Source organism: Callorhinus ursinus, unplaced genomic scaffold (assembly GCF_003265705.2).
Source record: "Callorhinus ursinus isolate GAN/ISIS: 27379988/994484 unplaced genomic scaffold, GSC_fseal_2.0 scaffold17, whole genome shotgun sequence".
Taxonomy (NCBI): domain Eukaryota; kingdom Metazoa; phylum Chordata; class Mammalia; order Carnivora; family Otariidae; genus Callorhinus; species Callorhinus ursinus.
In genome coordinates, this window is record NW_027397079.1 from 10,693,413 (window position 1) to 10,706,888 (window position 13,476).

Sequence of the window (13,476 nt, forward strand, 5' to 3'; positions counted from 1 at the left end):
TTAGTAAATTGATGTATTCACTAAATTATCATTTAAAGCAATGGAAAGCAGAATTACCAAATTGCAGTTTTAACACATTTCTTAATGAGAAAGAATTAGAGTAAGAAAACATACAAAGGATAATAAGATAGATTTACTATTAAGGGAAATGAATCCATGACAATCTCTTTTTCAATCTGGAGTGAGATACCTAAAATTGTGTTTAGGCTAAAAACATGATCAGTAAAAATGTTGAAAAGCAGTTGTTTGTTTGTTTAATTTTGCAAAAGAACACTTTAAGGAGCACGGCACTTGAAAGATAAATTACTTTTAAAATTTATAATCACAAAATTTATTATACTATAAATGTAGAATATGAGAATTAAGGTATCCTCTATGTCAGGTGTCCCTTAAAATATCACTCTAAAATTTATGCTCTGCAATGCCTTGAGTAATACAACAAATTCATTTTGGGTTACATGCCTATAAAACTCTATTTGGTTTGGTTCTTTTGTTTTGAGACTGAACCTTTGATTATATATATTAAAATGATGAGCTATCTAAATAAGTAAATATTATTTATAATATAGATGCCTATGTCATCTAAATTTTACATTACCAATTTATTTCCAAAAATTCACTAGGCACAAAAAAAAATGGAAAATTCTGCTGGTAAAAGTGTGGGGGGAAAAAGCATCTGTATGTTAACATAGAAGGAAGAAAAGTAATTTGCAAGTAAGGCATTTAAAAATATATCCAAGAAGAAGTTAAGAAGTTGGCATTCTTGTTAATATTATAAGGTAATGAGTTTGAAAATTTATCATCATGCTGATAACTTGCAGAATTTAGGTGATTTCTGTAAGGACCAATAGTAGGTAAAAGCCTTAGAACTACTATTACCCCGTCAGTGTTGATTTTGACAACTCAATGTGGATATCTCTCCATCACTTTAGGAATTGTAAGGATTAATATAGGGCTTTGATTCCTTCTTGTCAATCAATCTCTCATCTTTCTCTACCAATAAATTCAACTTTATTAATAAATAGATGTATTCTCCCAATCACTTGAACTTATGGGATTTTATTTTCTTTATTTTTTTGTTCCATTCTGTCAATTCTCTTCAGGGTCTTCGGTGGTTATTACTACTTTTTAACATTAATTATATTGATAGATTATACAGAAATACTTTATATTGCTTACAGTTTTAAAATATTTTATACTTTCCCTTAAACACATTTCTGAAATTATTTATTTCAATATCATCTAGAGAACCTACTTCCCTTGCCAGCCAAGTCTATTATTTAAAGATCCAATATTTAACACTCTTGTCCATTGAACAGTTTTTTAGTCAACATTGAAAATATGATTATTCTGGGCACTTATCCCTTAAAGAAGGCTCAGATCTGTCGTTACTAATTTCACTATGTATAACTTCTAAAACTAAGTTCAAAAAGTTAGAATCAAATTATTTCTAGAACTGTAAAAGAAAAACAGCCTTATTTTAAATTATGATATTCTAAACTCTAAACCTTTTGCATTTTTATCTATTTTGTATTTAAATAATATTCACTGTGTTTGTTTTCTAAGAATGTGTGAATACCCTGAGACCTTTTAGGCTTTCACTCTTATTTTTACTGTTGTAATAAGATATATGTATACACACACACACACACACACACACACACACATATAAAGACCTATATATTTAAGAAATATATTATTTTCATAAGCAATACTCATTCTTTCTTTCCTTAGATATTTATTGACCACCTATAATGTATTGGATATTGTTCTAGGTACAGAGGTTATAACAGTAAACAAGATAAGCTTATTATCTTTATATTTTTCCTAAGAAGTTTTTAGTACTTTATTTTTTGGTATATAATTTTGTTTGGTCTTACAATGCCATTAATAACCTCAAGCTTAAGCTAAGGTCTTTAACTTATATTTCTTTCCCTTTAAGTATACGATCTTTCAAAAGGAATGAGATCTTGCCATTTGCAAGGACGTGGATGGACCTGGAGGGTGTTATGCTGAGTGAAATAAGTCAATCAGAGAAAGACATGTATCACATGACCTCACTGATATGAGGAATTCTTAATCTCAGGAAACAAACTGAGTGTTACTGGAGTGGTTGGGGGTGGGAGGGATGGGATGGCTGGGTGATAGACATTGGGGAGGGTATGTGCTACGGTGAGCGCTGTGAATTGTGCAAGACTGTTGAATCACAGATCTGTACTTCTGAAACAAATAACGCAACATATTTTAAGAAAAAAGGAAAAGAAGAAGATAACAGGAGAGGAAGAAAAGGGGAGTATGTCAGAGGGGGAGACGAACCATGAGAGATGATGGACTCTGAAAAACAAACTGAGGGTTCTAGAGGGTAGGGGGGTGGGGGGATGGCTTAGCCTGGTGATGGGTATTGAGGAGGGCACGTTCTGCATGGAGCACTGGGTGTTATGAACAAACAATGAATCATGGAACACTGCATCAAAAACTAATGATGTAATATATGGTGATTAACATAACAATAAAAAATTTAAAAAAAAAGTATACGATCTTTCATGATATATCTTTTTGAAATATATATCAAATAAATTTAGTTTTTAAGGCCAAGGAAAGAACAATCTCATTGCATATACCTACAAAAATTAATAGTGGTGCAAAAATTATGCACAGCCAGCAAAACTGGCAAAATTAATATGCTGATCCTAACCAGATTTGCAAAAATGCAAATACTGCAGTTTTTATCTCACGGTTTAAGGAGATAAATTTCAAGAAAAGAGCAATACTTTTTTACTTTATAAAAGTAATAGTGAGCTTAAATAATTCTTAATACTAAAATATTTGTAACAGCATAGTATAAAGAAACTATTTCTTGGTGACTTTGTATTTTCTTCAAGAAGATACACATTTTCCAAATATGTTTGACTTAATAAAAATTACATTTTTATGTTTATAGGATCATTATTGTTCACATTATTTATAAATACTACTGAACTTATAAATGGGAACATATATTTTCCAAGAATGCATTTTACAAATTAACTATTTAATGCTTATTAATTTACTTTTACTTGTGTATGAAATAGGGAATCTAATGTTAAAACTGATCACACACACAAAAAAACTGGTTACAGATTAGAATTTAAAGTACTGATGTATTAAACATGCTATAAGAATATTTTAAAGAAAGTCTGTTCTTTATAACAAAACAATAAATCAAGTAGCTAGGCTAAACCTCATGATTAGTAATAAAGGAGGGGCTGGACTGCGCTATAAAAGGCAGAATTCATTTTCACTAAGAAAGAAGGAAAACAAGTATCTCCTTTAAAGTTTATAGTCATATGAGGAGGATACTTCCTTTTATGTTTATAGTTAGAAAAAGTGTTTTCTCATAATTCACTACACAATTTTGTACCTAAAGGAACTTTTTAAATATGAAACCTGGTAGAGATCATAACAAGATTAATATTTTAAAAAATTATCCAGAAAAAATAAAAGAGCAATAATATGCAATATATATGATATAATATTAAACACCAAGGGGTAAGAGTTTTTCTTCCTCTAACAATAAAATTTTTGAGATCGGTAATACAAAACTTGTGTTTTGAGAAGTATCTGCTCAAGAAATAAAAGACAAAACAATATAAAAAAAGTAAAAGAAAAATCATAATACTCAAAAATCTTTAAGTGAAGATAGGCTAACATTAAACTTGATATCAGTTACATAGAAAGTGGAGGCAGGTGATAAAGATTAGAACATATCCTGGCAGGTAGGTAGCGGCTGAGGTAGTTGCATAAATGAAGGCTGCATAAAGATTTTCTGCCTGGAGAATTATCTGAGATAGTAAAGGAAAGATTAGGAAAATATGGTCATATCCATATCCATATCAATAATTTACATATTAAATTAATTACATTAATTATAAGTGGTCTAAATGTACAAGAAATATATATTAAATATATTAACTAAAAGCGGTCGAAGCATATGAATAAGATTCAGAAACTAAGAGAATGATTTAAAAAAGAAAATGAGCCAACTATATGCCGTCTACAAGCAAGTAACTTAAAATGAAATAGAAAACTGCATAACAATATCTTTCAAGAACTTAGATTAAAAGTAAAAATAGGAGAGCTTTCTACCATGCAAACGTCAATCAAGAGTAAGGTAAAGTAGTTGTATTAATATGAGGTAAAGTAGATTTCAGAGGAAAGTAAACTACAAACAATTCATATAAAGTGAGCAAATCGCCAAGAGGACATAGAAATCTTGATGAACTATAGAGCTCCAAATACATGAAACAAAAACTGATGGAACTGAGAGGGAAAATTTAAAAATATAAATGTATTTATATATATTTATATATACTCAACAGTTTCTCAGTAACAGATAGAATTAATAGAAAATTAGCATATATACAGAAGAGCTGCACACCATCAACCAGGTGAATCTCATTGATATTTATAGAACTCTCCACTTAACAATAAAATTAGCAGTTTTTTTTTTTCCCAAGGGCACATGGAACATTTACTAAGGCAGACTATATTCCAGGTCTTTCATCAAAAATAATTAAATGAAAAAAAAAGACAATCATATAAAATGTGTTCTCAGACCATATAAAATTAAATTAGGAATTAATACAAAATAATAAGATGAAAATAACCAGAAACATGAAATTAAGCAATAAGCTTCTAAGTAATTTGTGTGTCAGAGGAAATTAGGATATACCTTGAATTAAACAAAAATCAAAATATAGCATACAAATATTTGTGGAATACAACCAAATGGAATTCTTAGAAGGGTAATTATAGTGTTACATTAGAAAAGGAAAATGTTCTTGAAATGATAATCTATTTTTCCCCTGGAATAAACTAGAAAAGAGAGAACAAATTGTGCCCAAGTATAGTGAAATAATTTAATAAATGTAGAAGCAGAAATCAATAAAATTTAAAAAAATAATGGAAAAGTTCAATGAGTTCAATATATTTATTTGAAAAGATCAATAAAATTTATAAACTTCTTAGCAAGACTGATAAAGCAAAAAAGAAAAAATAAAGATACAAATTGTGAAAATGAAGAATAAAAAAGATGTATCATTAGAGATCCTGCAGCCATTAAGTAGATACTAAGAATGGTAATGCTAATATATTGCTATAAAGAATGCTATGCACTCTCAAAATTCACTCCAGTTGAAACATAATCTGAATATAACTATTAGGTAAACCAAACTTCTAGTTTAAATATGTGCAGAAAAATATCTGGACAATTTTTGGATTGGAAGACCATTCAAATATTTTGAGAAGAAATAATTCCTATTCTATGTAATTGTTTCTGGAAAGCAGAAAAGAGCACCTCTTGACACATTAAATACTAAAAGCAGAAAAGAAAAAGAATTACATACAAATATCCCTCATGAATTTAGACACAGGCAAAAAAAGTTGTCAACAAATGTTAGAAAATTTGATTCACAAGTATATAAAAGAACCAGTATACCATAACCAAGTGGGAATTATTCTAGGAATACAAGGCCCATTTAATATTTGAAAATTAACCAGTACAACCCATCCTAATAACAGTCTAAAGAAGAAAAATACACATGGTTCGTATATACCTAATATTAAATTTAATGGGTAGAGAATTAATAATTTTCTGTTAAGATCAGGGACAAGACAAGAATATCCTGTCTTACCACTTGTATTCAACATAAGGATGGAAACCTTAGCAAGTGCAATAAGGAAATAAAAAGCATTCAGATTTAAAGGAAGAAATAAGACTCTATTATATACAACATGATTCTCTATGTAGAAAATTCAAAGGAATCTACAGAAAGGCTCCCAGAAATAAGAAGTAAGTTTAATATGGTTGCAAGATAACAGGTCAGTACACAAAAATCAATTTTATTTCTATATATTAACAATGTACAAGTGGAAATAAAAACTTCAAAAAATAGCTCTTATATTAGCCCCAGGAAAAATTAAATGCTTATGTATAAATCTAGCAAATGATCTCTAACATCTATGTACTAAAATCTACAAAAACCTGATAAAGAAATTGAGTGGTATACTATGTTCTTGGAATGGAAGACTCATCATCTTAGAAATGTTAATTCTCCCCAAATGGATCTATTGATTTAATACAATATAATATTCTAATCAAATGTGATACATTTTGTTTTGTTAGCTAGATAAATTTATTTTAAAACAGATATGGAAGAGCAAGGATCAAGATAAAACAATTTTGAAGAAAAAAGAATGAAATTAGATATAAAGGTTTAAAATAAAGGTACAATAATCAAAATGCTGTGGTACAGAGGAAAAGATAAATAGATCAATGGAATAGAATGGAGAGTCCATAATATGATCTGTGCAAACGTAGCATTTGGTTTTTAATAAAATACCTATGAAATTTAATTCTAGAAGGGTAATCTTTTTAACAAATGGTATTGGAACAATTGATCCAAAAAAAAAAAACAAAACACATCAACATGAGGCTCATAACTTATCTGTATATTAACTCAAAAGGAACCAAAGATCTAAATGTTAAAAGTAAAGTTATAAAACTGTGAGAAAATAAAAATAAGACAAAATCTTTACAAACTAAGGTTAGCTTAAGACTTCTTAGTTTGACACCAAAAGAACAATTAAAAAAAATAAATTGGTTCCATCAAAATAATAATAATTAAAAAATATATATTTTGCTCTCTGAAAGACACTGTTAAGAGATGAAAAGACAATTTTCAAATTTGGAGAAAATATTTGGAAATCATATGTCTGACAAAGGAATTGAATCCAGAATATAAAGAACTTTGCGTTGTTATTAAATATCCTTTAGTAAAGGATTTGAGATAATCACAACAATTAGATTTACAAATTTACATAATTTGTTTATGCTATGCAAATGAATCTGAAGATAATTCCAAATGGAATAGTATTTCAAGAAAGAATGATTTCAGAAGAATCCCATTTTAGGGCGCCTGGGTGGCTCAGTTGGTTAAGCGACTGCCTTCGGCTCAGGTCATGATCCTGGAGTCCCGGGATCGAGTCCGCATCGGGCTCCCTGCTCAGCAGGGAGTCTGCTTCTCCCTCTGACCCTCTTCCCTCTCATGCTCTCTATCTCTCATTCTCTCTCTCTAATAAATAAATAAAATCTTTAAAAAAAAATAAAAAAAAGAATCCCATTTTAATGTTTTGAGATATCTCCTGAGAAATTTCTAAAATTAAACTTCAAAATGTGACATGCATTAAAATGCGCACTCAAATTGCCAAATAATTTTATATAGCTTATTTACCAATCTTATGTGAAAATATTCCTTTCTCCCAACCTTTTTGTGAGATAATTCTAGATCTTCGGCAAGATTTAGCACCAGCTCACTTACAAAATACATACATATTTTTTCTTTTGTTAGAAAAGAAGAGGCTGCTTTCTTTCATCCAGCTATTTTATTCCTGTACTGAAATCTTTGTTCTTCCTTTATTCTAAGATTCTAGGTTATTTTACCGTGTATACTAAAGTTAGAGATTGATCTCCCACACTCACAATTAGGGGTTTCAAGGAAATCTTGAGAAATTCCACTTTTGAGAAATGTTTTTATGGCTGATATGAAAATTCCCTAAAGACTTTAGATAAACTCATTTCTTTCCCCAACTAACTTTTTAATGACTTATTTAATTCATTTTAGAGAGAGAGTGGTGCGGGAGGGGCAGAGGGCGGAAGAGACAGAGAATCTTAAGCCTACTCTCTGCTGCGCTGGGAGCACTATGCTGGGCTTGATACCAGGACCCTGAGATCATGACCTGAACTGAAATTGAGAATCAAAGGCTTAACCAACTGAGCCATTCAGACACCCCTATCCATCTAACTATTCAAAGAGATGAATCAAAATCATAAAAATTTAAAAGTTAACAGGTATTTTGTTTTAAATTCAGAGGTTTTTGTTTTAATTTTTCTTTACTTTTGTTTTCTCGGAGAGAGGTAGAAGGCAAGTTTGCAGTGGAGTAATTTGCCTGAATTTCCCAGGTATCAAAACTAATTTAGCAATTATGTATGTTTTCATTTTAAATTATATTTCTGGACATTAGTTTTGCCACAGTTATGATGTTTCTTATAAGAACTGCTGTTGGATTTTTAATTTGTTTTGAAATCATACTTATAATAGGGTCTGCATTCAATGGATATCTGAAAAAAATGCTCTTTTCCCCGAAACTCTCAAAGTTTTTCTCCATTTCACGACATTTGCCTTTTACATATGCACTATCTTTCAATGTTATTAAAGTAAAAACTCTGAACTTACTTCCTAGTTACATGAAAACACTGATTTAGTGCCTTGTAAAGAATATATAACCAATGTAGATAAAGTTGTAGGATGACTAATGATATCACTGTAACATTATCTTGTTTTTACTGGAAAAAAAAATTTTACTTCACACACTCAGAGACAGATATCCAATGCTTCCTTGTTGCTTCTTATACAACCTTGACAGTTAAAAATATTGATAGCATGGTTGTATTTCATAATCTTCACTGCTTTTCTGAACTGAGGTATATATAAACACTTTTCATGTAAGTAATCAGTAAGTCAGATAAACTAGTGATGTGTTTGAAGCAGCATGTAGGTTATGATACTAAACTGCTTTTTTTTTATAATAGTTTCTGTATAACTTGCCATAGTTAAAGGTGTTTTGCTTCTGAAGGAGTTAAAATATGTGTGTTCATTTTGCAAAATTAATGTTTTTAAGGGAAAAATGTACATTAATTATTATAGTAATGCAACAAGTATTTCTAAGGCTCTTCCAAAGGTGAAATGTACTGTCACTATAACACTGTGAATCATCAAGTTTACCTTTAAAAAGAAAAAGTAAATCCTTCTTTTAGAGCATTATATTTGAACCTAAGACATATAGGAGGAAATAGGAAACTTTTTAGTAGATTATGTCCTAGTTTGGTTAGTTTGGTTTTATACTTTGAAGCCTAGTGTGTTTATGAAGATTGGAAACTTGGTTGAGAAAACCAATGACTATGCGTTCAATCAGAGTAGTTATAAGTGATCAATCTTAGTATTTGAAATTCCATGTGAATGAGATATTGTTAGAGGCAAATTAACCATTTTCATGATCTCTGAACTTAGTTTCCTAAGTGGATTTGGTGACAGAAACCTTTTGAGAAAAACATCATTAACACTTTGTGAGGCATTAAAATTACATAAAACAGTAGTAGGGAAGATTACTTTGTATAGTAATACTAAGAGGAAACATATTAATTAGTAGCTTCTGCTCACTTTTTTTCTTTTAAAAAAGCAAAATAGTCCATCCTTGGCCTAATAATCAAAATTCTATCTTCTTTACTTAGATATAACATTGCATAAGTTCAAGATGTGTGACATATTGATTTGATACACTTATATACTGTAAAATGATTATCATTGTGGCATTAGCTAATATCTCCACACCTCACATCCTCATATAATTACCATTTCTTTCTTTTTCTTTTTTCTTTCTTTCTTTCTTTCTTTCTTTCTTTCTTTCTTTCTTTCTTTCTCTCTCTCTCTTTCTTTCTTTTTCTTTCTGTGAGGACAGAACATTCAAGATTTACTCTCTTAGCAACTTTCTAGCATCTAATACAGTATTAACTATAATCAGCATAGTGTACATTAGATTCCCAAAACTTACTCATCTTGTAACTGAATGTTGTACCTTTCAATCAGGTATCAGGTGATCTCATTGTAGTTTTGATTTGCATTTCCCTGATAATTAGTGAGGTTGAGCATCTTTTCATGTATCTGTTGGCCATTTGTAAATCATCTTTGGAAAAATGTTTATTCAATTCCTCTGACCATTTTTTCATTGGATTGTTTGTTTTCTTCTTACTGAGTAGTATGAGTTCTTTACATATTTTGGCTAATAACACCTTACCAGATATATGATTTACAAACATTTTCTTTCATTCCACAGGTTGTCTCTGCATTTTTTTCTATTTAAGTTTTTTTGCTATGCAGAAGTTTCTTTTTAGTTAGACATAGTCTCATTTATTAATTTTTGCTTTTGCTGCTTGTGCTTTTCCTGCCATATTAAAAAATCATTGACAAGACCAATGTCAAGGGGCTTTTCCCCCTATGTTTTTTTCCAGGAGTTTCATTGTTTCATGTCTTATGGTTAAGTCTTTAATCCATTTTGAATTAATTTTTTCAAGTGGTGTAAGATAAGGATCCAATTTCATTCTTCCACATGTGATTATCCAGTTTTCCCAACACCATTTATCGAGGAAATGCTCCTTTCGCCATTGAATATTCTTGGCTTCCTTGTCAAATATTAGTTGACTGTATGTGTGAGGGTTCATTTCTGGGCTCTGGATTCTGTTCCACTGGTCTATGTGTCCATTTTAATGCCTGTGCTACACTGTTTTGAATACTATAGCTTTGTAGCATAGTTTCAAATCAGGAAATATGCCTCTGGTTTTGTTCTTCTTTCTCAGAACTGCTCTGGCGATTAAGGATCTTGGTGATTCCGTACAGCATTTAGAATTATTTTTTTTCTATTTCTGTAAAAAAGTATCATTGGAATGTTGATAGGGATTGCACTGAATCTACAGGTGATTTGGGGAAGTATGAACTTTTTTAAAGATTTTATCTATTTATTTGAGAGAAAGTATGTGTGTGTGAGAGAGAGAGAGAGAGAGAGAGAGGGAGAGCATGAGCTGGGGGTGTGGGGAGCAGAAGAAGCGGGAGAAGCAGACTCTCCCCTGAGCATGGAGCTGGATACAGTGTTTGATCCCCGGACCCTGGGATCATGACCTGAGCTAAAGGCAGATGCTTAACTAACTGACTGAGCCACCCAGGGACCCCGGTAGTATGAACATTTTAACAATATTAATTCTTCTGATCAGTGAACATGGGATTTCTTTCCATTTACTTGTATATTTAATTACTCTCATCACTGTCTTATAGTTTCCATTGTATAGATTTTTACTTTCTTGGTTAAATTTAATTCCATCTTTTAAAAATGGGATGCCTGAGTGGGTCAGTCAGTTAAGCATCTGCCTTCAGTTCAGGTCATGATCCCAGGATCAGGGGATCCCGTCCTGCATCAGGCTCCTTGCTCAGTGGGGAGCCTGCTTCTCCCTCTGCTTGTCGCTCCCCCTGCTTGCGTGCTCTCTCTCTCTCAATCTCTCTTTCTCTGACAAATAAATAAAATCTTTAAAAAAATAAATAAATACAAATGATTATTATACCCAATATATACACACATACAAACACTACACACACTCACACAATAAGAGGCAAAAGCTGGGCAATAATAAATTGGAGGAAAATAAAAAGTAATGGCATAAAATAAAATTCCTTCTGAAACTAAAAGGTTTATTTTCTTCTTAATTTCTTAATAATCATTCATTGGAGCAAAGGATTTCAACTTGGACTCTCTGAACCTCTTTTACTACACTTGTAAAAAAAAAAATGTATTTCTGCCTCCTTATGTCCTAGGATTATTTGAGAGAATCAAATGAGTTAATAATATGAAAACTCTGAAACACTAGTCAAATGCAAAACAGTATTGTAATCTTTTAGAAACAAGGATGACATTGTATCTGAAATGGGGAGAGGGCTTATTATTAACTTTCATACTGGTAAAGTCTTTCATAATCTTCTTGGTAACCACCATATAGTCTTATAAACATAAATACAAAATTCAGTTGTAGAAAATGATAATTTCATTCATTCATTTATATATAGATACTAATAGTCCATTGTGGACCAATAAAAGTTTGCTGATATATATTGGACAAAATCTCACAAGATGCAATATGTGATGTTTTCTGTAAATACTCTAAACAAAAGGTTCAGGAATACAATTTAAAGTGATACTATTTAGAGAAGAGCCAGTGGAATTTGTAAAATGTGCTCCAATGTACTGTTTGATAAATCAATGATTCATAAATAGGTAAGAGCAGTACCAAAATTTTTGTTACTACTTTAAAGTTTTTTTTTTGTTTTTGTTACTACTTTTGCTCTTGTTTCATTAAAAGACTGCCTAAAGACGATCTTAAATTACCTTCTCAAATCATACTCAATAGCTCACATAAAAAAGTGAATAAACAGTTTTGCTAGGTTGGGAATAAAAAAAGAAAATCCAGTCCATGAAATAGTTTTTAAGGTAATTTGTACTTAGTACTTTAGTAACTAAAGTTACTAAAACTGCTGGTGTGAGTATAATTTAAATTGTATTAAAAAGTTAACATTAAACATTAACTGTCTTACAGTTAATGTATTACAATATATTAAATATATTAAACATTAAAATGTTTTCCTTTGAAGACTTCTAAGTTATATCTGAAGTGTGCATTTCCTCATTTTTGAGTACTGCTATTCTACAAGTACAAAGAGATAGCTTTGGATTGCTACATTCATATAATCCGTGTTCTTTTAAAAATCAAAGTTATCATAAAAAGATAGTGTCTAAATTTGAGCAGCATCTGTCAAATGGGATTATGTGAAGGATTAAGAATCTAAGAAATGGATGTTTCTAGGCTGGTCATCAGAAATGATTTAGTGCTTCTACTGCCATCTCCAATATGTAATCACAAAAATGTCACAATAAAGTCATAATCTCTACTCAATAAGTCAAGCCCAGAAACCTTGTGATGAGTGAAATTTAAATCCTTTGAAACTTTGGTTTTAATATCCTTCCCATAACTACTTGGAAGTTTTATTTTTTTTCATTATTAGTAAAAACTATCATTAGTAAGTCATTATTATATAATGCACAAAATATTGTGTATCAACCATCCCTGAATTTTATTATTCTTTAATTCATGGGAAGATATTGAGATATTGAGCTCTACTTAACATGTACATATACATATACATATCCATACATATGCATGTATACATATACATTTTAATATATATGCATATGTATGTGTGTATACATGCATAAGAATGAAGCGATACTAATAACTAACCAAAATGTGTAAATTATTCTATGTTAAAATATCAACTTCTATTTCATCAATATTTCAGATTTTTGTTCACTTGACAAAGAAGTAAAAAGGCAAGTTGAAGGCAAACTTTAAAACCAGATGGATCTATTCCAATTCCAGCTTTGTTACTTATTAGCTAAAATATTTTCAAAAGGAAAGTTTAATTTCTCTGAGCTTTAGATTTCTCATTTATAATATTAGAATACCTATTTATATTTTCCCCATCAGGTAACTGTAATTTTGAAACGTGACATCTAGCACACCTAGTACATAAGTGACACATGCTCATAATACTAGTGACAACATGCCTACTTATACTTCCACTCTACCAAATAAGTAATATAACATTGATGTTAGTGGGAAAAGAATGTTCAAACATTTACTTTCACCTATTCTTTTTGGGTTTCAGTCCCTTCATGTCAACAAACAACTCTGCTAAGGCGCACAGTGATCATGGTCTCTAATGCGTTTGATCCATAGTTGAATGTTATTTTCTAGTCTTGTTTCTGTCCTCCCATGTCTTT